Below are 24,675 nucleotides of genomic sequence, written 5' to 3'. Positions count from 1 at the left end.
CTTTCGAGTACAAACCCGTTTCCATCTGTTTCAGATGAAGTCACATTGTTCCATAGTTTGCCATTGTGAGATTTGAACTCTTGATCTTGGGGTTACAAACCCAGTGCCATAACCACTTAGCTATTTAGGCTAAGCTTAAGCCAAATGCACCTGGTATTCCCAGGCAGTCTCCCATCCAAGTACTAAGCAGGCCTGAGTCTGCTTAGCTTCCAAGATCAGACGAGATCGGGCATTTTCAGACTAGTATGGCCATAGCCTAAAGAAGATGTAACTCTTTCGAGTACAAACCCGTTTCCATCTGTTCCTATTCAGATGAAGTTACATTGTTTCATAGTTTGCCATTGTGAGATTTGAACTCTTGATACTCTTTTTGAGTAAACCTGTTTCCATCTGTTTCAGATGAAGTTACGTTGTTTCATAGTTTGCCATTGTGAGATTTGAACTCTTGATACTCTTTTGAGTAAACCTGTTTCCATCTGTTTCAGATGAAGTTACATTGTTTCATAGTTTGCCATTGTGAGATTTGAACTCTTGATACTCTTTTTGAGTAAACCTGTTTCCATCTGTTTCAGATGAAGTTACATTGTTTCATAGTTTGCCATTGTGAGATTTGAACTCTTGATAATCTTTTAAATGAAAACCAAATCAACAAAATTGGGATAAATCAGGCACAGCCCCTAATTCAGGTCAGCTGTAAAACCAAGAACAAAGTTTTAAAGGAAACTTACAAACTTTAAATCAAAATGTGATTAAAGGGGTCAACAAAACACCCCAGTCCCCGCGGTGCCCACCGAGCACGGAAGGCCTCGAGAGTGCCAGCAGACACCGCGTGCTCCTTCTCCAGGGACATCCGGCAGCGAACGTAGCCGCGGAAGAGGGACAAACAATCGGGCGGGACTCCCCCGTCGATCGCCCGCTGCCTGGACCTGTTAATGGCCAACTTGGCCAGGCCCAGGAGCAGGTTCACGAGGAGGTCCTCCTCCTTCCCGACCCCCTTCCGCACCGGGTGCCCATAGATCAGGAGCGTGGGGCTGAAGTGCAAACAAAACATCAATAAAAGGTTTTTCAAATAACTAAAAAGGGAGTGCAGCCTACAACACCCTATGTATACATGGTCCACGGACTCCACAAGACCGCAAAAAGGGCATGTGTCCTGAGAGTCCGTGAACCTATGCATCCTCTTATTATAAGGGACTGCTGCATGCAACACCCTCCAACCCAGGTCCCCGATAGAAAGGGGGAGGACACCTCCGTAGAGGGCCTCCCATCGAGGGCCTCCGCCGCCGGACGGCAACAAGGCACGCCAGGGCGTGTCCGGTCGACGGACAAGGGCGAGAAAATGGAAGGTGTGCAGCAGCAGTCCATACAAAAAGCCCCTCTTTGCTGTGCCAAAAGGCACAGAGGGCATGTCCCCGAGGCGGCTCATATTGCGGGGCACCAGCACCCGAGGGAGGGTTCGGGGCTTGGGGCCAATGTGGAATTCCGTCCGAACAGGGGAACGCTCAGACGGAAGACCACCGCGCACCTGGGCCACCTCAAGACCCAAAATAACGTCGGGTCCGAGCACGACCGTTCTCAGGTCTTGGATGGCATCGGCTGCGACCTGGACACTCACAGACGCGCGTCGCGCCAACTCCTGCGGGAGCATCCAGCCCAGTCCTCCGCCACCCAGCACGTCCCCGATCCTGGTCACCCCTGCGGCCACAGCCCTCCTCTCCGCCAACCACTGAAAAGGACGGAGGGGCGGATTCCTGAGCAGCGGCTCTCTGACGATAGCCGCTACTCCTGACGGGGGAGAGCTGCGTCGCGAGGCGACCACTTTCCAGACTTTGATCAGGTCCTGGTAAAAGACGGGCAACGCCTGCAAGGAGCCACCGAGGCCCAGCTGTTCTATAAACAGGAGCTGCACATCATAATTCAGGCCGTGCACCTGACGGAAGAAATACGTCATCAGGGCACACCATCTAGGAGGAGGCTCAACGTAGAGGTATCGCTGCAGGGTCTGAAGGCGGAAAGTCGCCACCTGTGTGCGTAGGCACACTAGCGCCTGACCACCCTCCCTAAGCGGGAGACTCAGAACCTCGGCAGCGACCCAGTGCAATCTTTTGTCCCAGAAGAAGTCGACTAACAATCTCTGGATTCTTGTGACAAAGTCCGGGGGAGGGGTCAAAGTGACCAGCCGATACCACAACATGCCGGCGATCAGCTGGTTTATGACCAGAACTCGACCCCGGTAAGATAGCACTCGGAGCAGTCCTGTCCAGCGCCGCAGGCGAGCGGTGACTTTCGTCTCCAGTTCCTGCCAGTTTGCCGGCCAGGATTCCTCAGCGGGGCAGAGATGGACACCCAGGTAGAGGAGGCTGGTCCTGCTCCAGGTGAAAGGCCTGAGCTCCTCGGGTAGGGGATCCATCTGCCACTGACCGACCAGGAGTCCAGAACACTTACCCCAGTTGATCCTGGCAGAAGAAGCGGCAGAGTAGACCTCCTGGCACTCGCGCATCCTCCGCAGGTCAGCCGGGTCACTAAACATAAGGAGCACGTCATCGGCGTAAGCCGAAAGGACCACCCCGATGCCCGGCCCGCGCAGAACCAATCCCGACAACCTCCTCCGCAAGAGGCGCAGGAAAGGCTCCACGCAAATAGAATACAACTGGCCAGACAGGGGGCAGCCCTGACGTACCCCTCTCCCAAAGCGAAGGGGCGCCGTCAGGGACCCGTTAACCTTCACTAGACACTCCGCGGCAGTGTACAGAAGTCGGATCCGGGCGACAAAATGCGTCCCGAACCCGAAAGCTCGCAGAGTTCCGAGTAAGTATTCGTGATCCACCCTGTCGAACGCCTTCTCCTGATCGAGAGACAGGAAGGCGCTCGACAGACCAGCCCTCTGGGAATGGTGGATGATGTCCCGGACCAGATGGATGTTATCATAAATGGTTCGGTCCGGGACGGTGTAGGACTGGTCAGGGTGGATCATGTGGTCCAGCACGGTGCCGAGCCGAGAAGACATGGCTCGGGCGAAGATTTTGTAGTCCGTGCTGAGGAGGGAGACCGGGCGCCAGTTTTTAAGAAGGCGGAGATCCCCCTTCTTCGGTAGCAGGGCAATCACGGCCCTGCGCCACGAAAGGGGCATCTCCCCGGTAGCAATGCTCTCCCCCAGGACCCCCGCGAAGTCGCTCCCCAAGACGTCCCAGAACGCCCTGAAGAACTCCACGGTCAGCCCGTCTAGTCCCGGGGTTTTGCCCCTAGAAAGACCGTCGAGTGCGCCGGTCAGCTCCCCCAGACTTATAGGGGAGTCGAGCTTTCCGGCGCACTCCGGGCCGACCTGCGGCAGGTCCTCCCACAAAACTCTGCAAGCTTCCTCACTGGACGGATCCGGAGAGAAAAGGGCAGTGTAGTAATCTCGGGCAATGGCCCTGATGCCCTCCGGATCCGAGACAAGTGATCCGTCGTCGGCCAGCAGCGTAAAGAGCTGCTTACGGACCCCGTGCCTTTTTTCCAGTGAGTAGAAGAAGGGAGAGCCACGGTCCATCTCCTTAAGGAAACAGATCCGCGACCTCACGAACGCGCCCCGAGACCCGACCAGTTGCAGGTCCCGCAGCGCGCCCTTCTTCTCATCGTACACCGACCGCAGGGCCGGGTCCGCGTCGGGCTGACGGAGACGTGCCTCCAGGTCGAGCACCTCCTTCTCCAACTCCTCGACCCTGGATTTGCGTCTCTTTGTCGACCCCTTCGCGTACTCTTGACAGAAAACTCGGACGTGAGTCTTGCCCACGTCCCACCATAGCCTCAAGGAGGGGAAGCCTCCCCGCTTCCTTCTCCAGCCGGTCCAGAAGCGACGGAACGAGTCCAGGAACCGCTGGTCTTCCAACAACAGGTTATTAAAATGCCAGTACGCGGACCCCGTCCGAGCGCAGAACGAAGTGAGCTCCGCCCACACCAGACGGTGGTCTGTGCACGGAACCTGCTGTATAGAAGCAGCCGGAACGCAGGACACGTACGCCTTCGAAACGTAAAGGCGGTCGAGTCTGGACGCTCCGACTCCAGGTGACACAAAGGTGAACACGCTGGAGTCAGGATGGAGATTTCGCCAGACGTCCACTAAGTCGAAGGACCTGACCAGGTCCCGCAACTTACTCACACCTCGCGTGCAGTGCGGGGTACCGTGACGGTCCCGGACCCCGAGGGTGCAATTGAAATCCCCCCCGAGGACGATGCACTCGCCAGCGTCGATGGAGCCGAGATGAGTGGACACTTCTTCAAAGAAGCTCGCTTGCTGCTGCGTGCCCAGAGGAGCGTACACATTCACAAAGTGAAGCACCGCCCCCCCCAGACGCACAGTCAGGTGCAGCAACCGGCCTGGCACTGGCTCCTTGACCCCCAAGATCTCCGGCTGAAAATGCGGGGCCAACAAGATAGCCACCCCGCCAGAATTGGAGGCTAGGTGACTCATGTAGACCCCCCCTCGCCACTCCAGGAGCCACGTGGCTTCGTCTCCCGGAACGGTATGGGTTTCTTGCAGGAAGCACAACGCGTACTTCCCGTCCCTGAGGACCGAGAAGTTCTGGAACCTGCGCTGTGCGGCCCTGCTGCCGCGGATGTTGAGGCTGGCTATAGTCGTCTTCATTGTCAAAGGTACATCAAACCTTCACCTTAAGTCATTAAAAAGAAGAGGACTTTTTAGTCCTTCCTCTCCTTCAGGAGCCCAGCGAGAAACGTTTGGACCCTCCGCCGCGCGTTCCTATCCAACTCAGGAGACTTGAGAGCCTCGCGAGTGGACCAGAACACCAGCGGAAAAGAATGCCACCGGTCCAAGGCCAACTGAACCCTGTCTCGGCGACCGCGATGACTCGCCAAAAAGTCCCGGAGTTCCCTTGGGGGGATGAGGGGGGAGTCAGTGGAGGGCACCAGGGGATCCACCGCCTCGCTTGAGAGCGACTCAGCGTAATCTCCAGCGCTCACCACGGACACCCCGTCCTCCTCCAGGTCGTCGCCTCCAGCTTCCGACCCCTCCCCCGCATTGAGTACGGGGGCTGATTCGGAGCTGCCAGCTGGCCCCACCTGTACCTCGATCCCACCCCCAGGATCAAGGCCAGAGGGGTCCTCTCTGGTCTCCTCTAAACGTTTTGGGTCAGAGGGCAGCGGCAGTTCTGATGCCCGCTCTCCTCCCGGCACCGGGTCGTCCGGGGAGCTCAGGACAAGCTCCTGACCTAAAACTAGGACGCCCGGTGCTAAGGTTTGGGAGGGAGCGGGAAGGCCTTCCTTTTCGCCGCCACCCAATGACCCGTTGACATTTTTTAAATTTTGAAAGTTGCAGTCCCCCGATGAGCCAGAAGGTACCTCGGGGGTATCGAGGGTCTCTGAGTCGGGCACCACCTCAAGGGAGGTGCCTTCAGTCACCCCCGAGGGGCCCTGTTCAGGGGACTGCAGCAGGTTGACAGGGGTAATAGTGGTGGGAGTCGGTGCAGGGGTTTTGAGTTCCCCCAGAGGACAGGGCGAGATTTTACTTGGTGGAGACGCCACCACCTCTTCATCGGGGGAAGGGACACACCCAACTTCTTCAGTTTGGGCATCACCCACCTCCTCCTCCGAAGCGTGACGTCTCTTCCGGGTCAGGCTGGGGGCTAGGGAAACCTCCATTTCCGAGGCCCCCTCCTCCTTGTCCAGCCCTCCCGGACACTCCACTCTCTGGGTTTTGGGTGTTAGATACCCCGGCTCGGGGTCCCGCGTCCCTTCCCCGCCGGCCCCGGGAGCACGCGCAGGGACGACGCCGGGCCCAGCACTCGGCGCCTTAGCACCCACGGGCCCGGGAGCACACGCGGACACGACGCCGGGGCCGGATGTTGTCTTTTCCCCCGAGCCGGTGCTTGCAGGTGTTTGGGGGTTTTGGGGCGTTTCAGGGGCCGCCTCCAGGTTGCGGGTCTTCCTCTGCGCCTTCTTACGGCGTGGGGGCTCTCCCCCCGCCTCACCGGCAGCCGAGATGGCAGTGGCCGCCGGCGTCGCTTCCCCTTGCGGGGAGGGAGATGGAGTGGTGGCGGGGGGAGGAGGGGCGGTGCCAGCCGTGGCCACTTGGGTGGGGCTCGTAGCCTTGGAGGCGGGGCAGTTCTTCCTCACGTGCCCCGCCTCCTTACAAGCATGGCACCGCACGCCCTCCACGGTCCAGAAGACCCGATAGGCGGTCCCCTCAAAATTGATAACGAAGGCCCCCTCCAGGCACTCCTCCTGGGCCAAGCGGACAAATACCTGGCGCCGGAAGGAGTACACATGGCGGAGGGCCGAGTCTTTGAGGCCGAGCGGGATTGGTGCAACCCCCGACCTGACCTCCCCCAATTTATTAAGGTGGGGGAGGAGGAGCTCACTGGATAGAAAAGGCGGGATGTTCGAAATAATAATTCTCTGGGCGGTGGCCTCAAGGGGGTCCACCGCCAGAAAAGTCCCGCCCACAGTGAGTCCTTTTTGCAGGGCGAGGTGCACCGCCCGCTCGGACCTCAAGAAGAATATGGCCTTCCCATACATTTTAGAGGCCGCGACAATGGCTGAGGGGCCGACGACCCCAGCCATAGCCTTTACGCAGGCCTCTATTGTCATTTCAGGGTGAGCATAGCTCTTTACCCCAAGGGCCCTGGTCAGGAGGCGGAAAGGTGACAGGGCAGCGGGAGCAGCTGGAGCCGCAGAAGCAACCACCCCCGCATAAGTTTTCTTTTTTTGAGGCCCTGCCACCGGTGACAAAACCGCCTCCACATTAGCCCTCGAGGGCCCGGCCACAGGTGATGGTGAATTGGCCTTAGGGCCAGAGCCACGCCCACCCCGGGAAGGATTGGCCATTTTGTTTTTTTCTTTTTATTTTTTTTAGAAATATAGGGAGGAAAGGGGGTGGGGGAGAGAGGTAGAAACAACCTCCCCTCTTTTAGGCAGGAGAGGAGAGGAGGGAGAGGAGTAAAAGACAGGGAGGCACAGGAGGGAAAGAGGTAAATGTCCTGGTGGGTGTCCTCGATGGTGGATGGACGGTGGGTGGGGGCCTGATGTTCTTCAGGCAGGGGGAGGCGATGTCTTCACCAGCTATTGCTGGCCTTACTGGGAAAAGGGCTGGGTTGGGGGGAGGGGTGGCAGAAAGATGGTTTCAGCACACACACACACCCTCCCGCTCTTCCTTCCCCAACTCCTCTGGCAGTCTTCTTGCCTCCCCCTACAAAAACACAGTCCTTAATTGCCCCCACCTTAAACAAAAATACACATTTCAGACACCCACCTAGGATGTTGTTTTCCAACTCAGTCCTGGCCTCCTGGCCTTCCTGTCCTGTAGCAACAGTAGCAACTGTTCTCTTCTCTCCCTCTCTCTCCTTTAGCAGCACAGGGGCAAGGCAGCAGCAGCAGCACTGGAGGAGCAGCAGCAGAAGCACACAGCAGAAGCAACAACCCCAAAGGCAGCAGCAGAAACAGTTGAAACACTGAGGAGCAGCAACACCAATACCACACACCTTCTCTCCTCAGTACCAGGAAACCAACTGAATCCACAATTACCTCCACGAGATCGTTAGGAAAGTGAACTCTTGATACTCTTTTTGAGTAAACCTGTTTCCATCTGTTTCAGATGAAGTTACATTGTTTCATAGTTTGCCATTGTGAGATTTGAACTCTTGATCTTGGGGTTACAAACCCAGTACCATAACCACTTGGCCATTTAGGCCTCCCTTTGTAACTCTTTTGAGTACAAACCTGTTTCCATCTGTTTCAGATGAAGTTACATTGTTTCATAGTTTGCCATTGTGAGATTTGAACTCTTGATCTTGGGGTTACAAACCCAGTACCATAACCACTTGGCTATTTAGGCCAAACTAGTCAGTGTTGTATGGCAGCCAATTAGCACACAACAAGCTCGCATAAACAACAATGTGATAATCAACAGATAATCTTATCCCATTATGGAACCAGGGCGGGTAACTGAGGTAAAGATCCAAATAAATTATAACTTTATTGAAAGGTGAAACTATCTTGGGGGACTGAATGCCCTATTCCAGTTCCTATCTTTCTCTTTGCTGGACAGACAACTTTTATCTTCAAGTGGAAATAACTGTCACAACAGCAAGAAAATTAATTACGAAAGAAAATTCTTCATTGTGAGTTTGCTTTAATAACTATAAAACACATCCTTGAATTGAAAGTAGCAGTCTCAACTGATCAGGTGACAATGATGGCAATCCTTTAATGGCATAGCTGCTTTATCCTTTGAATAATAATTGAGATCAGTCAGAAAGGGTGCAGAGAGAAGCTGTTGTCACAGGCATTTTCTCAGTTGTTTGTGCCCAAGAAGCAAATTTAACTTTAAAATAAATTAAACTGTCTCTGCAAGTTTCATTTTTAAGATCAACAAGATTTTTTTCCCACCAATTCTGATGAAAGGTCATTCAACTTGAAATGTTAATTCTGTTTCCCTCTCCACAGATATTGCCTGGCACTGAGTATTTCCAGCATTTTCTGTTTATATTGTATTTAAATAAACACTTTAATGTAGAAAAGCGGCCCCAAACACCTCAGAAAGGCATGAAAAAATGGACGCTGTGCCACAGGAGGAGAGATTAGGAGGGATGGTCAAAGCGTGAGAAAGTTCTGAACAGGGGAGAGAGGGGGGAAATTCCAGTTGAGGGCACAGTTAGTGCACAACAGGGCAGAGTCAAAGGAACCAGTGTTCAGGGAGAGAGGGCTGTTGAAATGGAGGAATTTACAGAGTTAGTGGGGAACAAGGGTTGAATCACAAGGATGAAGTTGTAACTTGGTGGGGGATTGGGAAAACAGGAAGCTGAGATTTGCATGAGCTGGAGTTTACAGAGATAAAAACAAAAAAACTGCAGATGCTGGAAATCCAAAACAAAAACAGAATTACCTGGAAAAACTCAGCAGGTCTGGCAGCATCAGCGGAGAAGAAAAGAGTTGACATTTCGAGTCCTCATGACCCTTCGACAGAACTTGAGTTCGAGTCCAAGAAAGAGTTGAAATATAAGCTGGTTTAAGGTGTGTGTGTGGGGGGCGGAGAGATAGAGAGAGAGCGGTTGGGGGGGGGTGTGGTTGTAGGGACAAACAAGCAGTGATAGAAGCAGATCATCAAAAGATGTCAACGACAATAGTACAATAGAACACATAGGTGTTAAAGTTAAAGTTGGTGATATTATCTAAACGAATGTGCTAATTAAGAATGGATGGTAGGGCACTCAAGGTATAGCACTAGTGGGGTTTTTTTAAAAATTTTTTTTTCCCATCACATTCTGAAATCCACACTCAGTGCCAATGCGCCGCCATATGAACACACTCGACCTCTCCCTCCAGCAGCACTGCCGTACCCTTTTTCAAAGCTGCACGTGCCCCCAGTTTCATTTTATCCTTCGGCTCATCCGACGCCTCAACAAGAAACTTTTTCTCTTTCTCTCAAGTGCTAAGGAACGCAAGCTCCAACAACTCATTGACACCAACACCCATCTAGGACCCTCCACCCCTGCCTGTCCCTCCGTCCCCACCCTTTCTTCCAATCCCAACTCCAGCCGTGTATTCACTATACACCCTGACCTTCCCCTCTCCGATGCTGAACATTCAGTGCTCAGCAAAGGACTTAGTTTCATACCCTTACACCCTCACCTCAATGAATTTCGGGCTCGGCATGATACTGAACTCTTCTTCCGCCGTCTTCGTCTCCGGGCTCACTTCTTTGGGCAGGAGTCCTCTCCCAGTTCAACGGATCCTTTTACCCATCTCCAATATTCTCCCTCCACCTGGACCCCTCCCTCTGAATTCTTACCTTCTCTCGATCTTTTCATTGAGAGCTGTCAGCGCGACATTAGTCGTCTCAATTTCTCTGCTCCTCTCACCCATTCTAACCTGTCTCTCTCTGAACTTACTGCACTCCATTCTCTCAGGTCCAACCCTGACATTGTCATCAAACCCGCTGACAAGGGTGGTGCTGTTGTTGTCTGGCGCACTGACCTCTACCTCGCGGAGGCTGAGCGTCAACTCGCAGACACTTCCTCCTACCTCTCCCTGGACCATGACCCCACCACTGAACATCAAGCCATTGTTTCCAGGACTGTCATGACCTCATCTCCTCTGGGGATCCAAGCTTCCAACCTGATAGTCGCCCAACCTCGGACGGCCCGCTTCTATCTCCTACCCAAAATCCACAAACAGAACTGCCCCGGTAGACCGATCGTCTCAGCTTGCTCCTGCCCCACAGAACTCATTTCTCGTTATCTTGACTCCCTTCTCTCTCCCCTTGTCCAGTCCCTTCCCACCTACATCCGTGATTCCTCTGACACCTTACGTCACATCAACAATTTCCAGTTCCCTGGCCCCAACCGCTTCCTCTTCACCATGGACGTCCAATCCCTCTACACCTCCATCCCCCACCAGGATGGTCTGAGGGCCCTTAGCTTCTTCCTCGAACAGAGGCCCGAACAATCCCCATCCACCACTACTCTCCTCCGTCTGGCTGAACTTGTTCTCACACTGAACAATTTCTCCTTCAACTCCTCTCACTTCCTCCAAATAAAAGGTGTGGCTATGGGTACCCGCATGGGCCCCAGCTATGCCTGTCTCTTTATGGGGTATGTGGAACATTCCTTGTTCCAGTCCTACTCCGGCCCCCTTCCACAACTCTTTCTCCGGTACATCGATGATTACTTCGGTGCCGCTTCATGCTCTCGTCGGGACTTGGAAAAATTTATTAATTTTGCTTCCAATCTCCACCCCTCCATCATTTTCACGTGGTCCATCTCTGACACTTCCCTTCCCTTCCTTCACCTCTCTGTCTCAATCTCTGGTGATAGACTGTCCACCAATATCCATTACAAATCCACCGACTCCCACAGCTATCTCAACTACAGCTCCTCACACCCTGCTTCCTGTAAGGACTCCATCCCATTCTCTCAGTTCCTTCGCCTCCGTCGCATCTGTTCTGATGATGCTACATTCAAAAACAGTTCCTCTGACATGTCCTCCTTCTTCCTTAACCAAGGTTTTCCACCCACGGTCGTTGGCAGGGCCCTCAACCGTGTCCGGCCCATCTCCCGCGCATCCGCCCTCACGCCTTCTCCTTCCTCCCAGAAACATGATAGGGTCCCCCTTGTCCTCACTTATCACCCCACCAGCCTCCGCATTCAAAGGATCATCCTCTGCCATTTCCGCCAACTCCAGCATGATGCCACCACCAAACACATCTTCCCTTCACCCCCATTATCGGCATTCCGTAGGGATCGCTCCCTCCGGGACACCCTGGTCCACTCCTCCATCACCCCCTACTCCTCAACCCCCTCCTATGGCACCACCCCATGCCCACGCAAAAGATGCAACACCTGCACCTTCACTTCCTCTCTCCTCACCATCCAAGGACCCAAACACTCCTTTCAAGTGAAGCAGCATTTCACTTGCATTTCCCCCAACTTAGTCTACTGCATTCGTTGCTCCCAATGTGGTCTCCTCTACATTGGAAAGACCAAACGTAAACTGGGCGACTGCTTTGCAGAACACCTGCGGTCTGTCTGCAAGAATGACCCAAACCTCCCTGTCGCTTGCCATTTTAACACTCCACCCTGCTCTCTTGCCCACATGTCTGTCCTTGGCTTGCTGCATTGTTCCAGTGAAGCCCAACGCAAACAGGAGGAGCAACACCTCATCTTCCGACTAGGGACTTTACAGCCTTCCGGACTGAATATTGAATTCAACAACTTTAGGTCGTGAGCTCCCTCCCCCATCCCCACCCCCTTTCTGTTTCCCCCTTCCTTTTTTTTTCCAATAAATTATAAAGATTTTCCTTTTCCCACCTATTTCCATTATTTAAAAAAAAATTTTTTAAAAATTAAAAAAAAACCCCCACTAGAGCTATACCTTGAGTGCCCTACCATCCATTCTTAATTAGCACATTCGTTTAGATAATAATCACCAACTTTAACACCTATGTGTTCTATTGTACTATTGTCATTGACATCTTTTGATGATCTGCTTCTATCACTGCTTGTTTGTCCCTACAACCACACCCCCACCACCCCCCCACCTCTCTCTCTCTCTCTCTATCTCTCCGCCCCCCACACACACACCTTAAACCAGCTTATATTTCACCCCTTCCTTGGATTCACCTAGTTCTGTTGAAGGGTCATGAGGACTCGAAACGTCAACTCTTTTCTTCTCCGCCGATGCTGCCAGACCTGCTGAGTTTTTCCAGGTAATTCTGTGTTTGTTCTGGAGTTTACAGAGCTAGGTGGGCAAGAGTCTAAGCCAGGACGATGTTGCTATAATGTTCCCACTGCTGACAGTCAGCAGGCTGGTACCAGCATGACTTGACTGCTATACAAGGAAGGCAAAACCCCAGCAGGCTGCTTTACACTTGGAACTGATTAACCTGAAACTGTGATGGAAGCAGATTCAGAAGTACAGGAATTGAGTAAATACTTGTAAAGGAGAAACTTACAGGGCTATTGGAAGAGAAGGTGAGTGGGACTGATTTCAAAAAGCCAGTACAGGCATGATGGGCCAAATGGCCTCCTCCTGCACTTTTGGTCATCTGCTTAATATCACCTTGTATGGCTCAGTGTCAAACTTTGTCTGATAACACTCCTGTGAAACGTAACAGAACATTTTACCATGTTAAAGGACCTATATAAATACAAGTTTTTGTTATTATTTGATTCTAGAAGCCATGCACATTACTGAGATGCTGTTGCTGGAAGAACTGAGTTTCAGCTCAGCCGTAAAAATCAGCAAATTTAAGGGATTAAACAATCGCAATAATTACATTCTAAAAATGTGTGGAGAGATCATAGGTATTGAACACGAGTCTGACTGAAATGGAACCTTTACAATTGACTTCCTCTTCATAGAGACGGTTAGTATTAATTTCCCAGTATAAATGGTTAGCTGCCTATTGAGAGTATAAGTGGGTACAAGTCAAAAGGTTAAAGCCCCAATCCAAGAATTTAGCACGTAATATAGCCTTTGACTTCACTGCAGTACTACAGGAGTGCTATATTGTCAGAGGGGTAGTACTGAGGGAGCGCCACACTGCTGAAGGCTCAATACTGAGAGAGTGCTAGTGTCAGAAGGTCAGTACTGAGGGACCGTTGCTTTGTCGGGGGGTTCGTACTGAGGGAATGCAGCATTGTTATAGGGTCACTGCTGCATTGTGAAAGGTGTCATCATTTGGAAGAATGGTAAACTGAAGACTTGTATTTGAAGTTCCCATGGCACTGTCAAGAAGAGCAGCAAGTTCTCCCAATGTTCTGGACAACACCAATCACCACCAGAATAAATTAAATGCCATTCATCTCACTGTTCTTTTCAGTATCTTGCTTTGTGTGAATTGGCTACATAACAACTTTAGGAGGACATGAACAGCACCGTACCAATAGAAGATCTTTCTCATATTAAATTGCTGGACGAACAACACATGGTAAAGCAACACAAATGAAATATGTGGCAAAGAAACATGGAAGTGAGGAATAATCCTAATTCAGGATTTAAAAAACCACAAACAATAGAAGTAGTTTATGATCAGCGCAGACCGAAAATGAAAATATTTCACTGCTGTAACTAATTGTTTTCACAACTGGAAATGAGGAGATCATAGGAGTTGGAGGGATTAATTGAGTTTTAAGCCAATTGTTTTAACACCCCCATGACACAAACTCAACACTACACCATAACAGGGAGGAATCTCTTTCCCCCTGACCCTAGGGTGAGGGTAGCTCACTGCAAGGGAAGATGAATGATGTGGGCATCTCACCAAGGGGGAGGGGCACAGCTCACCTCGGGGAGGGGGAAATGGCAGGGGGTGGCGTCTCACCCAGGGGAAAGGGGTGCGGGAGGGGGAGAGAGGGATGCGGGGGGAGGGAGGGAGGGATGGATGGATGGACGGAGGGAGGGAGGCGAGGGAGGGAGGGGATGCGAGGGTGGGAGGGATGCAGGGGGAGGGGGGAGGGATGCAGGGGGAGGGGGGAGGGATGCGGTGGGGGAGGTGGGAGGGAGGGATGCGGTGGGGGAGGTGGGAGGGAGGGAGGGTGGTGGGAGGGAGGGATGCGGGGGGGGGAGGTGGGAGGGAGGGATGCGGGGGGGGGAAGGTGGGAGGGAGGGATGCGGGGGGGGGGAGTTGGGAGGGAGGGATGCGGGGGGGGGAGGTGGGAGGGAGGGATGCGGGGGGGGGGAGGTGGGAGGGAGGGTTGCAGGGGGGGAGGTGGGAGGGAGGGATGCGGTGGGGGAAGGAGGGATGCGGGAGGGAGGGATGCGGGAGGGAGGGATGCGGGAGGGAGGGATGCGGGAGGGAGGGATGCGGGGGGGGAAGGAGGGATGCGGGAGGGAGGGATGCGGGAGGGAGGGAGGGATGCGGGAGGGGAGAGGGGTGGGAGGGATGCAGGGGGGAGGTGGGAGGGAGGGATGTGGGGTGGGGAAGGAGGGAGGGAGGGATGCGGGAGGGAGGGAGGGATGCGGGAGGGAGGGATGCGGGAGGGAGGGATGCGGGGGGGAGGGATGCGGGGGGGAGGGATGCGGGTGGAGGGAGGGAGGGATGCGGGTGGAGGGAGGGAGGGATGCGGGTGGAGGGAGGGAGGGATGCGGGTGGAGGGAGGGAGGGATGCGGGTGGAGGGAGGGAGGGATGCGGGTGGAGGGAGGGAGGGATGCGGGGAGGGAGGGGAGGGATGCAGGAGGGAGGGATGCGGGGAGGGAGGAAGGAGGGATGCGGGGAGGGAAGAAGGAGGGATGTGGGGGGGAGGGAGGGAGGGTGCGGGAGGAAGGGATGCAGGAGGGAGGGATGCCAGGGGGAGGGAGGGAGGGGAGGGAGGGATGCGGGGGGGAGGGATGCCAGGGGGAGGGATGCGGGAGGAAGGGATGCGGGAGGAAGGGATGCGGGAGGAAGGGATGCGGGAGGAAGGGATGCGGGAGGAAGGGATGCGGGAGGAAGGGATGCGGGAGGAAGGGATGCGGGAGGAAGGGATGCGGGAGGAAGGGATGCGGGAGGGAGGGATGCGGGAGGGAGGGATGCAGGGGGCGGGGGGAGGGATGCAGGGGGCGGGGGGGAGGGATGCAGGGGGCGGGGGGAGGGATGCAGGGGGCGGGGGGAGGGATGCAGGGGGCGGGGGGGAGGGATGCAGGGGGCGGGGGGAGGGATGCAGGGGGCGGGGGGAGGGATGCAAGGGGCGGGGGGAGGGATGCAAGGGGCGGGGGGAGGGATGCAAGGGGCGGGGGGAGGGATGCAGGGGGAGGGGGGAGGGATGCAGGGGGAGGGGGGAGGGATGCAGGGGGAGGGGGGAGGGATGCAGGGGGAGGGGGGAGGGATGCAGGGGGAGGGGGGAGGGATGCAGGGGGAGGGGGGAGGGATGCAGGGGGAGGGGGGAGGGATGCAGGGGGAGGGGGGAGGGATGCAGGGGGAGGGGGGAGGGATGCAGGGGGAGGGGGGAGGGATGCAGGGGGAGGGGGGAGGGATGCAGGGGGAGGGGGGGAGGGATGCAGGGGGAGGGGGGAGGGATGCAGGGGGAGGGGGGAGGGATGCAGGGGGAGGGGGGGAGGGATGCAGGGGGAGGGGGGAGGGATGCAGGGGGAGGGGGGAGGGATGCAGGGGGAGGGGGGAGGGATGCGGGGGGAGGGAGGGAGGGATGCAGAGGGATGCAGGGAGGGAGGGAGGGTTGCGGGGGGGAGGTGGGAGGGAGGGATGCGGGGGGGAGGTGGGAGGGAGGGATGCGGGGGGGAGGTGGGAGGGAGGGAGGGCTGCAGGAGGGAGGGATGCGGGGGGAGGGAGGGAAGGATGCGGGGGGAGGGAGGGAAGGATGCGGGGGGAGGGAGGGATATGGGGAGAGGGAGGGATACAGGGGGAGGGATGCGGGGGGGAGCGGGGAGCGATGCGGGGGGAGGGGGGAGCGATGCGGGGGGGAGGGGGGAGCGATGCGGGGGGGAGGGATGCGGGGGGGAGGGATGCGGGGGGGGGAGGGGAGGAAGGATGCCAGGGGGAGGGGTGGGGGTGTGGGTGGGGGTCTCCCACCCAGGGTAAGGGGGGGATGCGGGGGGATGCAGGAGGGGGAGGGGCGACAGAGGGGGGAGGGATGCAAAGGGGAAGGAGGGGGGAGGGATGCAAGGGGAGGGACGGGGGGAGGGATGCAAGTGGAGGGCTGCAAGGAGAGGGAGGAGGGAGGGATGCAAGGGGAGGGAGGGAGGGGGGATGCAAGGGGAGGGAGGGAGGGAGGGGGGGATGCAAGGGGAGGGAGGGAGGGGGGATGCAAGGGGAGGGAGGGAGGGAGGGAGGGGGGATGCAAGGGGAGGGAGGGAGGGAGGGGGGGATGCAAAGGGAGGGAGGGAGGGGGGATGCAAGGGGAGGGAGGGAGGGGGGATGCAAGGGGAGGGAGGGGGGATGCAAGGGGAGGGAGGGAGGGGGGATGCAAGGGGAGGGAGGGAGGGAGGGAGGGAAGCAAGGGGAGGGAGGGAGGGAGGGAAAGCAAGGGGAGGGGGGGAGGGAGGGAGGGAGGGAGGGGAAGCAAGGGGAGGGAGGGAGGGGATGCGAGGGAGGGAGGGAGGGGATGCGAGGGGTGGGAAGAATGGCAGTGGCTGGGATGGCGAAGGGAAACATCTCCCCCAGGGGAAGGAGGAAATGGCGGCAGCAGCAGTGGGGGGGGGGGGGGGGGGGGGAGAGAAAGCAGTGGGGGGGCGGGGGGGAGAAAGCAGTGGGGGGGGCGGGGGGGAGAAAACAGTGGGGGGGCGGGGGGGAGAAAACAGTGGGGGGGCGGGGGGGGGGGGAAAACAGTGGGGGGGGCGGGGGGGGGGAAAACAGTGGGGGGGGAAAACAGTGGGGGGGGGGAAAACAGTGGGGGGGGGGAAACAGTGGGGGGGGGGAAACAGTGGGGGGGGGGGAAACAGTGGGGGGGGGGGAAACAGTGGGGGGGGGGGAAACAGTGGGGGGGGGGAAACAGTGGGGGGGAGGGAAACAGTGGGGGGGGGGGAAACAGTGGGGGGGGGGGGAAACAGTGGGGGGGGGAAACAGTGGGGGGGGGAAACAGTGGGGGGGGGAAACAGTGGGGGGGGGGGAACAGTGGGGGGGGGGAACAGTGGGGGGGGGGAAACAGTGGGGGGGGGAAAACAGTGGGGGGGGGAAAACAGTGGGGGGGGGAAACAGTGGGGGGGGGAAAACAGTGGGGGGGGAAAACAGTGGGGGGGGAAACAGTGGGGGGGGGGAAAACAGTGGGGGGGGAAACAGTGGGGGGGGGGAAACAGTGGGGGGGGGAAACAGTGGGGGGGGGGAAACAGTGGGGGGGGGAAACAGTGGGGGGGGAAACAGTGGGGGGGGGAAACAGTGGGGGGGGGAAACAGTGGGGGGGGGAAACAGTGGGGGGGGGAAAACAGTGGGGGGGGGAAAACAGTGGGGGGGGAAAACAGTGGGGGGGGAAAACAGTGGGGGGGGAAAACAGTGGGGGGGGAACAGTGGGTGGGGGGAAAACAATGGGTGGGTGGGGGGAGAAAACGGGGGGGGGGGGACGGTGGGGGGGGGAAATGGTGGGGGTGGAACATCTCTCCCCACAGAAAGGGGGAAACAGTGGGGCGGAACATCTCTCTCCACGGGAAGGGGCAATGGTGGGGAGGCATCTCAGCCCTGGGGAAGGGGAGGGGGGAAGCATCTCGCCCTGGGGGGGGGGAAGCATCTCGCCCTGGGGGGGGGGGGGGGAAGCATCTCGCCCTTTGGGGGGGGGGGGGGGGGAAGCATCTCGCCCTTGCCGGGGGGGGGGGGGGGGAAGCATCTCGCCCTGGGGAGCTTCACGTCCTGGAAGGGGCTTAGGGGGCGGGGAGGGGGAGTGGGCAATGCATCCCAGGGCAATGGGGCGGGGGGGAGGCATCTGAACTGAAGGGGAGGGGAGAGGGTTTGGTGGGAATAGGGAGGGGGTAGGGCCTCTCTAAGTCCGGTAGTGGGGGGGGGGGGTTGATTTCTGAGGCGGGGCTTCAGTCTCTAAGAGCCAGGCTTTGGACTCTCAGTGAATCCAGGCGGGGCCGCCGGGGCTAGGCTAGGGGTGCAACGGGATGTGACGGACCCTGAACCCGGGGCCCAGGCCGCGCTCTCACCTGCTCAGGCTCCGCGCTCCCGGCCTCCAGACGGCTCCGCCGTCCCCGCTCCCGCTGCCCAGCCGGCGCGCGCACGCATGAGTGCGCGGTGACGTCACAGAGGGCGTGGTCAGAGTCCGAGGGAGCGGCAATGGAGAAGAGCAGATCTGAGAATGGGAGATAAAGTCAATGTTGTCCGGAGATAAAAAAACAAAAAAAAACTGCGGATGCTGCAAATCCAAACCACAAACAGAATTACCTGGAAAAACTCAGCAGGTCTGGCAGCATCGGCGGAGAAGAAAAGAGTTGACGTTTCGAGTTCTGTCGAAGGGTCATGAGGACTCGAAACGTCAACTCTTTTCTTCTCCGCCGATGCTGCCAGACCTGCTGAGTTTTTCCAGGTAATTCTGTTTGTGTTGTCAATGTTATCCGGATTGGGTAAGAATTTAGACAGTTTGCACATTGAAACTTTAAAAGTAAAGAACTTGCAATCATGGAGCAATTTTCACAACATGAGGACTTCCCAAAGCGTTTTACTGGCAAGGTATTGATATAATGTAAATAACGTAGCAGCCAGTTTGTGCACAGCGAGATCCCACATCAACATTGACTAGATATTCTATTTCAGTGATGTTGATTGAGGGATAGATATTGGCCAGGGCACCAGGGAGACCTCAGCTATTCTTCTTCAAATTGTGGCCATGGAACCGTTTGTATCCAGCTAAGAGGGCAGGTGGAGCCACAATTTAACATGTCCCTGCAACAATGCAGCACTCTCCCAGTAGTGACCAGTCAACAGTGTGACGCTGCCTCAATTCCTGACACTCCAACATGCAGCACTCCTGCTCCAATATTGCAACTCTCCCTCAGTGCTTACCCCTGACATTGCGACGCTTGCTCAGTACTGTAATAAAAGCAAAATGTTGTGATTGCTGGAAACCTGAGATAAAACCAGAAAATGATGGAAAAAAATCAGTAGGATTGGCAGCATCTGTTCCAAGTCCAATATGACTTCTTCGGTACTTCAGATTAGATTTTGTGCTTAAGTCTCTGAGCTGAGTCTTAAAACCACCACCTCTTATTCAGAGGCAAATGTGTTGCCTATTGAGCTACAACTGACATGACATTGCTTTGCAGTGCTGTTATTGTGCCTAATTTTGAGCAGGCAAATGATATGAAAATCTGAAAGAAATGTACTGTTTACATTGGCTGTATACATCTTCAAAGGAGGAAAAATCTATTTGGCTGAGAACATCTATAACTCCCAGCACTAAACATTGAACAGAATCACAGAATCATAGTGCAGAAGAGGCCCTTCAGCCCATCGAGTCTGCACCGGCATGTGAGAAACATCTGACCTACCTACCTAATCCCATTTACCAGCACTTGGCCCATAGCCTTGAATGTTATGATGTTGCCAAATGCTCATCCAGGTACTTTTTAAAGCATGTGAGGCAACCCGCCTCCACCACCCTCCCAAGCAGTGCATTCCAGACCGTCACCACCCTCTGGGTAAAAAAGGTTTTCCTCACATCCCCCCTAAATCTCCTGCCCCTCACCTTGAACTTATGACCCCTTGTGACTGACCCTTCAACTAAGGGGAACAGCTGCTCCCTATCCACCCTGTCCATGCCCCTCATAATCTTGTACACCTCAGTCTTCTCTGCTCCAACGAAAACAACCCAAGTTTATCCAACCTCTCTTCATAACTTAAAAGTTCATCCCAGGCAACATCCTGGTGAATCTCCTCTGCACCCCCTACAGTGCATTCACATCCTTCCTATAATGTGGCGACCAGAACTGCACACAGTACTCCAGCTGTGGCCTCACCAAGGTTCTATACAACTCCAACATGACCTCCCTACTTTTGTAATCTATGCCTCCATTGATAAAGGCAAGTGTCCCATATACCTTTTTCATCACCCCACTAATATGCCCCTTTGCCTTCAGAGATCTATTGACACACATGCAAAGTCCCTTTGTTCCTCAAAACTTCCTAGTGCTATGCCGTTCATTGAATACTTCCTTGTCAAATTACTCCTTCCAAAGTGTATTACCTCACACTTTTTAGGGTTAAATTCCATCTGCCTCATATCTGTCCATTTGACCGTCTATATCTTCCTGTAGCCCAAGACACTCATCCTCACCCGGCCAATCTTTGTGTCATCCGCAAACCTACTAATCCTACCCCTCACATAGTCATCTATGTCGTTTACATAAATGACAAATAATAGGGGACCTAGCACAGATCCCTGTTGTACACCACTGAACACTGCCTTCCAGTCACTAAAGCATCCTTCTGTCATCACCCTCTGCCACCTACAAATAAGCCAATTTTGAGTCCACTTTATCAAATTACCCTGTATCCCATGTGCCTTTGCCTTCTTTAGAAGTCTTCCATGTGGGACCTTGTCAAAGGCTTTGCTGAAATCCATTTAAATTACATCAACTGCACTACCCTCATCTACACACCTGGTCACTTGCTCAAAAAATTCAATCAAATTTGTTAGGCATGACCTTCCTCTGACAAAGCCATGCTGACTATCCCTGATCAAACCTTGCCTCTCCAAGTGGAGATAGATACTCTCCTTCAGAAATTTCTCTAATAGTTTCTCTACCACTGATGTGAAATTCACTGGCCTGTAGTTCCCTGGCTTATCTTTACAACCCTTCTTAAATAGCGGAACCACATTAGCTGTTCTCCAGTCCTCTGGCACTTCCTCCATGGCCAGAGAGGAATTAAAAATTTGGGTCAGAGCCCCTGCGATCTCCTCCCTTGCCTCCCTCAGCAGTCTGGGCACAAATCATCTGGACCTGGAGATTTATCCACTTTTAAGCCTGCCAACACCTCCAAACCTTGTTACTCCCTATACCAATTTGCTTAAGAACTTCACAATCTCTCTCCCCGAGTTCGATACCTTCATCCTCATTCTCTTGGGTGAAGATGGATGTGAAGTATTCATTCAACACTCTAGCGATGTCCTCTGGCTCCACCCATAGATCGACCCCTTGGTCCCTTATGGGCCCTACTCTTTCCCTGGTTATCCTCTTCCCATTGATGTACTTATAGAATATCTTTGGATTTTCCCTACTTTTACCAGCCAGAGCTTTCTCTTATCCCCCCTTTGCTCTCCTAATTGCTTTCTTAAGCTCTACCTTGCACTGTCTGTACTCCATTAATGCCTCTGCTGATCTGCTTCCCTTGAACCTGCTAAATGCCTCTCCTTTCCTTCTCATCATAGCCTGAATATCTCTGGCCATCCATGGTTCTCTGGACTTGTTACTCCTTCCTATCACCCTAGAGGGAACATGTGGAGCCTGTACCCTCCCATTTCCTTTTTGAACACCTCCCACTGTTCCTCTGTAGATTTCCCCACAAGTAACTGTTCCCAGTCTACCTTAGTCAGATCCTGCCTTATTTTACTGAAATCCACTCCCCCCCAATTCAAAACGTTTTTTTGCAACTTGTCGACTTCTACGTCCATAACAAACTTAAACTGTACCATGTTGTGGTCGCTATCACTAAAATGCTCCCCCACCACCACCTCAGCCACCTGTCCAGCTTCATTCCCCAGAATTAGGTCCAGCACTGCACCATCCCTTGTTGGATCCTCTACATACTGACCTAAAAAGTTTGCCTGTACACATTTCAAGAAATCCATCCAAGCCCTTAACACTATGTCTATCCCAATTAATGTTGGGAAAGTTGAAATCACCTAATATAATTGCCCTATCGTTATTGTTTTTACACACCTCCACAAATTGTGTACATATTTGCTCCTCAATTTCCCGCTGACTATCTGGGGGTCTATAAAAACACCTAATAATGTGGTTGCCCCTTTTTTATTCATAAGCTCTACCCACAAAGCTTCAGTCAATGCCCCCTCCAAGATATCATCTCTCCTTACTGCAGTAACTGACTCCTTAACTAATAACGCAATCCCTCCTCCTCTTTTACCCCCTCCCGTCTCGCCTGAAGATTCTATATCCCAGAATGTTGAGCTGCCAATCCTGCCCTTCCCTCAACCACGTCTCAGTGATGGCTACTATATCACAATTCCACATGTCAATCCTCACCCTTAACTCATTTGTTTTACATGTAATACTCCTGGCATTAAAGTAGAGTCTTGCCTTACTGCCTTGAAGCTTATTGCAGCTGTACTCCCTCTGACTTGATTGTTTTACTGTATTATGATGTGTACCTATTCTGCTAACATTCTGTGTCCCCTCCCCCAGCCGAATTAGTTTAAACTCCTCCCAACAGCACTAGCAAACCCACCCGCAAGGATGTTAGTCCCATTCTGGTTCAGATGTAGACCGTCACGTTTGTACAGGTCCCACCTTCCCCAGAAACAATCCCAGTGATCCAGGAATCTAAAACCCTCCCTCCTGCACCAACTCTTTAGCCACATATTCATCTGTGCTATTCTATTTCTGAGCTCACTAGCATGTGGCACTGGGAGTAATCCAGAGATTACAATCTGAGAGGTCTTGCTTTTTAGTCTACTGCCTAACTCGCTGAATTCTTGATGCAAGACCTCATCCCTCTTTCTACCTATGTCATTGGTACCAACATGTACCACGACCTCTGCCTTATCACCCTCCCCCTTCAGGATGCCCTGCAGCCGTTCAGTGACATCCTGGACCCTGGCACCAGGGAGGCAACATACCAGCCTGGAGTCACATTGACGGCCACAGTAGCGCCTATCTGTTCCCCTGACTATAGAATCCCCTGTTACTATTGCTCTTCCTCCCTTCCTCCCCTCCTATACAGACAGGCTGCTTATGGTGCCAGAAGCTTGGCTCTGTCCGCACTCCCTGGAGGAACCAGCGCCCTCATCAACCTCCAAAACGGAATACCGATTTGCAAGCGGGACCCCAGGGGACTCCTGAACTACCTGCCCGTTTCTCTTGGACTGCCTGGTGGTTCCCCCATTCCCTTCCTTCCTCAAGTCCCTTCATCTGCGGTGTGACCACCTCTCTAAATGTGCTATCCGTGATGCTCTCAGACTCATGGATGCTCCACAGTGTCCCCAGCCGCCGTTCCAGCTGTGAAACCCAAGCTTCTAGGAGCTGCAGCTGGGCACACTTCCTGCACCCATGCTGGTCCCGGGCACTGGAAATGTCCCCGGCTTCTGACATGGAGCATGAGGAGCACACCACGGCTTTGAGCACTCCTGCCATGACTTATCCCTTTAAATTAAACCTTTTAAGTCAATTACTCTAGGACCCTTCTTTCCTGATCCTCGTTACTGCAGAATATACAAACCACAAAAAGATCTTAAACTATAAGCAATTAAAATAGTAAATACCTTAACCACTACTTACCAGTGATTCCTTTCCCTTGTAGCCTCTACTGTTGCAGCACGCTCTGAAGGTTTAAGAAGTTGGATAGCAAGGAAAAAGTGCAAAGAGCACCTCATTCCCTTTGCACCAAATTCCGAATACCCACTCTGGCTGCGCCCCACTCAGGATGTGCTCGCTCTCCTGTTCGTGTGCAAGCACATTGTAGAGTGCTTCCAGGTAGACCCTTTCTTAAATAGAGCTGACTTAACTCACCACTAGTTAAGCTTCAAATAGTAATTAACCCCTATTCAGGCCCTAATCAGGCTTCAGGTGATTGACAGTTAACTGTCGCACAGTCAGCTGAGTCAGCTACCTTACCAACCTTTTAACTAGACTACTGAACTTACAAAAATTAAAGAGAAAGACTTACCAGTTCAATTCCCGCTTTGCACCAAATTCCGAATACCCACTCTGGCTGTGCCCCACTCAGGATGTGCTCGCTCTCCTGTTCGTGTGCAAACACACTGTAGCTTAACTGAGCAAATGAATATCTTTGTTCAAACAGCAAGATGTCTAACCTTTATCAAGGAAATTAGCTGAGGGCAGCTGGTGATTGTGTTGACAGTGATTTGGAGGTGAGTTAACTTTTTAAACAAAAAATACTCATTCATGGGACTTGAGCATTTCTGGCAAGGTCAGCATTTATTAGCTATCCCTAATTCCCCTTGAGAAGGTGATGAGCCGCCCTCTTGAACCACTGCAGTCTGTGTGTGTATTTACACCCACAGCATTTGGAGGGGGGGCGGGGGTGTGGTTGTGGGTGGGGAGCACCAGAATCTTGGCCCAGTTACAATGAAGGGGAGGTGATATAGTTCAAAATAAGGATCATGGTGATTTGGAGGGGAACTGTACAGATTGAAGTGACAAGATTGCCTTGCTCTTTTTTCAAGTAGCTGTCTCCGGATATTAAATATTTTACAACATAAGGCTCAATCTCTGCCATTTCCTTAGTTGATGGCACCAGCACTAATTGTTCAAGATTTATGTCTCAAATGAAAGTTGTTTGAGGATCTTTTTAAGGTTATTTGGAATATCCCAGATTACTGGGTCAGCCAACACAATCTTCCCAATGCACATTAGAAACCAAAAAATAGTTACATTATGAAGACTAAACAAATCTTTGATTATGCAAAGGCAACTTTTTTTTATTCTCAAAGTCCATTTATTGCAGATCCCTACTTTCTCAGAAGAGCTGATAGTGAGCAACTTCTTTACAGTGGTTCAAAAGGCTTGTGTCATGGACAGAATGTGCATGCTGTCTTACTTCCCTGGTAGGTATGTTTTGT

At 53.9% G+C, this 24,675-nt stretch overlaps 1 protein-coding gene and 1 pseudogene across 2 annotated transcripts in view; both read right to left on the bottom strand.

Moving 5' to 3' along the window:
* rnf141 (ring finger protein 141) overlaps positions 1 to 18,151 on the bottom strand; it is a 47,550-nt gene extending 29,399 nt beyond the window's left edge. The window contains exon 1 of one of the 2 annotated variants that reach the window (XM_041198378.1): positions 18,065 to 18,151. The gene's annotated coding sequence lies outside the window, so the exon portion shown is untranslated. Of the gene's footprint in view, positions 1 to 12,445; positions 12,589 to 18,064 lie in introns of those variants that run through there. The other variant, XM_041198377.1, reaches the window with a different exon arrangement.
* On the bottom strand, positions 139 to 257 carry LOC121283726 (annotated as a pseudogene).
* Positions 18,152 to 24,675: the final 6,524 nt, after the last annotated feature.

Source organism: Carcharodon carcharias, chromosome 10, assembly GCF_017639515.1.
Source record: "Carcharodon carcharias isolate sCarCar2 chromosome 10, sCarCar2.pri, whole genome shotgun sequence".
Taxonomy (NCBI): Eukaryota; Metazoa; Chordata; class Chondrichthyes; order Lamniformes; family Lamnidae; genus Carcharodon; species Carcharodon carcharias.
The sequence above is the reverse complement of the archived record's forward strand: the minus strand, read 5'-3'. Positions and strand labels throughout refer to the sequence as shown.